The sequence below is a fragment of the Ipomoea nil genome, unplaced genomic scaffold (genome assembly GCF_001879475.1).
Source record: "Ipomoea nil cultivar Tokyo-kokei standard unplaced genomic scaffold, Asagao_1.1 scaffold3162, whole genome shotgun sequence".
Lineage (NCBI taxonomy): Eukaryota > Viridiplantae > Streptophyta > Magnoliopsida > Solanales > Convolvulaceae > Ipomoea > Ipomoea nil.
The window spans coordinates 798263-804262 of record NW_017619590.1 but is presented as its reverse complement, the minus strand read 5'-3'; positions in this window follow the sequence as shown (position 1 = coordinate 804262).

The window sequence follows — 6000 nt, the reverse complement described above, 5'->3', positions numbered from 1 at the left end:
AGAGATATTGAGATACAGATTAATTAATGTGAATACAATATAATAAATGCTTTCACACTTTAGAGGGAAAAATATTTTGGCCATCATTTTGCTTTAATATATATAGAGATATAGAGATAGAGATAGAGATAATAATAATAATATAATAATAATAATAATAATAATAATAATAATAATAATAATAATAATAATAATAATAATAATAATAATAATAATAATTGCAGTAAAAGTTGCGGATAAAGGATGAGAGAAAATGATTTAAATTGGGGTGGGTAAAAGATACCATTTCTTTAAAATAATAAGGACAAAGATGGAAAAAAGTTAGGAAGCTACTAGCTTATTTTAAATTTTTAATTATTTTGTGGTTATTTTTGTTATTATATCTTAATATGTATAAAAATATGAATTTTGGTGATTATATATGTAACACCCCATTTTTCTAAAATCTAAAACTCGATATAATTCAAGCTTAATAAGATAAAACGAGGAATAACTTAAGTAACTAATGAAATCATCCAAAACGGTAAACTAAGGGAATGTCACCGCCACAGTCACCACACACGGTAACTGCATAGGCTACAAAAACAACTACGGAACTAGAGTCAGGCTCATCAAAACAGTAATACAGGGGACACAACCCCGATGTCTACGCACCATCAAAAGGGTAGTTTACTACAACCAGTTAAAAGTACTACTAAACAAAAAGGGTACTGGTCTAGTAACTACTACAACTAGAATTACGCACTTAACTATCACGTGCGTTCTCAAGAACTGGGTCCACCTGAAAGGGGTTATAAAACAAGTAGGAAAAATAAACCCGTTAGCAAATTAATGCTAAGTATAAAGCCACTCAACCCTGTAATGTACTATAAATATAGGTTGGAAAACATTTTGCATTCACACAGTCTCAAGTATGAATATACACAGTTACGACGCTTAATCATAGATCTCAATAGATAAACATAAACACTTCTATATGCTTGCAACCTATAACTCATATAAACATGCTTTAACTCATAACTCATACTTGAACACATTCATATGCTATAAACAGACATAAATCAACTATAGTCTATTATGCACTACTCACAATCATATTCATAGATAAGGAAATAACTGAAGTTTAACAAGAAAAATCATGCTTTCATGCTAACACTTAAACAACGTTGAAACTGTACTTCTCGAATGCTCTAAATGAAATATATGCTAAATCATGATACAAGTAAGGATATGATGCTATAAATATATAGATATACGCTCGCTCTTTATATATATTAGAAATAAAGGAACATTTTTCTGTGGAGGATCTCTGTTGAGTCTCTTGACTCACTTTTCTCTTCATTCTTCTTTCTTGCTTTCTTTCTGAACTCGCGGGCGAGGTAGGAACTTCATGAATTGTGAATGGATCTAGCCGGCCTAATACTCATCTTGCCCAAAGAACCGGTACTCATGGTTCTTATACAAATTCTGTGGAATTAGGTATCGTACTTGTCAGTGTGCACACCCCTAACCGGGATTCCAAGCCCAGCGGGTAGTATCCAACCTACCAACTCGGGAATATCGACCAAGTTACTTCTAAAACATCTGTCGATCCTCTATGACTATTTCTTTCTTTTCTCAAACTTCTTTCTTTCTCTTTTCTTCCGAAAGGACATAGTCCTAATGGGGCCACCAAAACATAGATTTTTCTCACCTATATAGATAACATATATATCACATTCAACTTCTTTTCTCATGTAAATAATTTCAATATGATGCAATCTTCTCAATGGACATATACTACTCATATAACTTCTCTTTCACATTTTTGAAATCAATTTATCATGCAAACTTCTCAATGACAAAGATATAGATTTTCCAAAACAGATATAAGTTTTTGAAATATGACTTAGGCTTTACTTAGAGCCTTTATTGTACTTAAGCTTTGAAATATGACAACATGCTCTTTTACTGTAAAGTTTGGAAATACATTGCCTTATGCAAATAAATTCATTAACTCACTACAAGAAAAATCGCAATTTGCGACGGAAAATTTTCGTCGCAAAAATGCGAAATTCCGTTGCAAATCGCGTTTTGCAACAAAATTTTACATTTTCATGACGGAATCCATTCCGTAGTGTCAAGGCTTGTCGTATTTAATTTCGTGACGGACATAATCCGTCGCGAGTTGTGGCGACGGAAAATGGTGACGGAATTTTTTGTCGCAAAGTTGGCAACGAAAATCATTCCGTCGTGAGTCAGTTGTAGTTTTGGTGACGGAAATGTTTCATTCTATCGCCATCGTGTGAAAAAATATTCCTTCGCGATACTCATATTCCGTCGCCTATTGTCGTTGTGAAATATAACAACAGAAATAATTGTTGTCGTGATTCCGTTGCTAACCTTTCCGTTGCAAATTTCGTATTTTTTCGCAAGAAAACTATGGAACTCATTGTCATCGCAATTCCGTCGCTAACTCTTCTGTTGCAAATTTCATCTTCCGTCGCTAGATACTATTTGTCTTCGTCACTAAATTTCATCATTAAAAAATAAAGGAACTAATTTCTATAGTGATTTCGTCGCATTTTAGTGATAGAAATGTTCTCGTCACCACAATTTCATCGCCATAATGATAACGAATACTCCATCGCTAAAATCACATTTCGTCGCGATTCTGCCAAATTTTTTTTTTTTTATATTTTGATAGTTATTTTTATTTTGTAAAATTCTAATATTAGTATTTAAAATGCTAATATGCAATTATAAACAAAAGCACTATAAAATTAAAATACAATATCATTTGTAATATAAAAGTAATGCTATTTATAGTTCAAAAATTTGAATGTTGTACATAATATCAAATTCATGTCTAAACAACAGTATAATAATGCATTAAAAAAAATCAATCATTATTATGATCTTTGTTGCATAAGAAACATAGAAACCTTCAAATTCTCAATCTCATCTTGCACAGTTCACAAGAGAAACATCAACCGACAGTTTATTTACATTAACATGACTTCATACAATCACAAGTATCTAGTCAGTCACAACTCATAACTCACAAGTATCACACGACATGGTTATACTTTGTAAACTGCTATTTGGGTGTTGGCCATTGGCAGTATTGTAGCTTGAAGACAATGAATAAGAAAAGGAAATATGGTTGGTATCTGCAATTTAAAATATAGGGTATGTAAGTTTTGCTGACAGCATTACTTGGAAACAGATTATGCACATGCATGGACAATAGAGCAATCTTATTAGTTCATTTTCCTTTCGAGTTCACTATCATATAGTCTAACTAACTAGACCTCAAATCTGATGACACTAATTAATGAACAAAATATGAAACATGCGTATCAATGAAGATGATCTTGAAGTATGTGTGAATGCATTTTGGGTTCAATAATGAACTAAAAAGCTGGAACTAGAAGGTAGGCTTGGAAAAAGTTATTAACTGATGAAAGCACTTTACCATAAAACATACTAGATATTTGAGGGTAATGAACGACAAGAATAATATTTACCACTTCCAGGATAAATATGGTACATAAGAAACTAATTGAACATGTTGGTCCCGGTAGGGTCGAAATGAGAGTCTAGATGGGGGGGGGGGGGTGGGTGAATAGACTCAATTCAATTTTTACAAAAATAACGCCTTTCGGGGTTATTACACAGTGGATTTGTTGGATGAATTTGAATGTTTCTTTGCACTATTTTATACTTATGAAACTTTCGGTTTAAGGGCCTACTCGACTCTTCTTTCACAAAACTCGTGAAAGGTTTGCACTATCACTCCTAGTACAAACTTTGTCAAGCTAGCTTCCTTGATCACTAAGCCGGACAGCTACTTGAAGGTTTTTCAACTCCTAGAGTTTACTACGCCTCTATCAACGTCTTCTTCAAAGTTGAGGGTTGGAAGAAAAGATTTGCGTGGTTCTCCAACAGGTTGAAGTCTTGACTGGCTGGTTGAATGATGGATGATCAACTTGTATAAGATGCAAGACTTCTACCAGATTGTGAAGGTGAAGTCTGATGGCTCTCTTTGAAACTTCACAACTTGAATCACTGGTTTTCAAAAGCTTGGAAGAGTGAACTTATATAAGGAGCTTTTGTATGAGTATAATCAGTTGAGTGAAAAAACAGCACATTCTTCAATGGAGAAGATAGGTATTTATAGGAGAGAAAATATCCATCGGTTAGAGGGAGATGATATTTCAAACCTATGGACCAGTGGGTAATGCCGGGAGAGCTTGGTGCATTTAATGCTCCATTCAATGCAGTTGTACCATGTAGTCGTTGGTGGCAAGAACTTCTGCAAGTTTTTGTCTTCTAGCTCTGAAAAGAGGTAAAATGGCATTTAATGCATCTTGGTTAATGTGCTCCTTGTCCTTAAAACAACTTGTTCCTAGGATGATTTATCAGCTGAGACTCAAACAACATTCTTCTTGATTAATGAGAAGATGAAATGCCTTGGCAGTCTGATTGAAGACTTAACGTCTCTTCACGAAAGATTGCTTTCGTCCGAGTTGGTGGCGGTAATGGAGCATCTCTTCATTTGTTGCATACCCGAGAGGTAGATTCTCTTGCTGGTGTAGCTTCTGCTTCAGTCATTCGATCTTCTTTCGTTCAAGAAGTCCTAACTAAAAGATCATAACTCGGTTTTGTGTGATTAACTATCTTAACACGAATTACATGGTGAGTTATGGCACCTTTCGAAGGTAGCAAAAGAAATGATTAAAAAGTTAGGGGTCTACAGTCTAAGTTACATTGGTATCATCAAAATCTTAAAACATACATTCCTAACAATTTCCCCATTTTTGATGATGCCAAAACCTATACTCTGCTACAAGGCTAAAAATTATCCCATAAAGGATTTTTCATTTCAAAACAGCCATTTAGAAGAGTTTACATTCTGTTTCTAAGAAATTTTGAAATATACATGTAATTGTAACAAGTAACTTAGATAGAAACATGATAGATTGGACAAAGGATGACTTTTATAAAGATAAAAAACACTTACAAAATAGTCAAAAACACAGTTGAAGATCCTTTACATTTCTAAAAGTTTCGCCTTTTGTAGCTGAGCCTCCTTTCGTTCGATGTCATCTCTCTCCTTTTGTTGCTTGAGCATCCTATCCATGTCAATGTGTCGGTAGATCAAAGTTCTGAACTTTTGGATAGTGTTTTCTGTAACACCCCTAAATTTTAAAACTTTTAATGCTTATCAAATAAAGGCAATTCTCTCATTAAATCCCAAACAGAGCATAACTAAACATAATTGTTGGGTTGCTATGCCACATCTAAGCTGGAGAACTCAGATGCACAGGCTAAACTATCTAAATAACAGAAATCCTCAAATCAATGTCAAGTACATCATCATGGCACGCAGGCCGATAAAAGAATTAAACTAGCTAAGCCCATGGGTCCAACTAGCGCGCTCCGGAGCTACTCATCTGTGGCTGAACGCCAAATATATCTATTTAGCGAATAATGCTAGTAACCCACTCCAACGCGTTAAATACAATATAGGTAGATATATATAAGGAAAACCATTTTGAAGCCGGAATACATATATACTTATGAAACTCTAAATTAAAACTGAGAATAGACTCAATCAAGCAAGGGAAGGCACATTCAACAGAATTAATCACGCGTATAAAGATACTAGCATGCACTCTAAGGTCACAATACTATTCCATATCAATCATAACAGTATTCAATCACTATTACAAACACGTAAACACATTTGGTGGTGCCGCAGGACCAATTGCATGCCCATACATGAGGGTCAGCGCATATAGCTCTGACACGGCCCGGAAGCACCCTGCTTGTACCGCAGCACAAGGAGATTGGTCGCAACCAATCGATGAACTGCAGCTCATTTATAACGATTGATCGCTACCAAACGGTAGACCGCAGCCCGAATAGTATGTATATCTGATCGCAACCAGATTATTGACCGCAGCCCTATATATATATATATATATATATATATATATATATATATATATATAT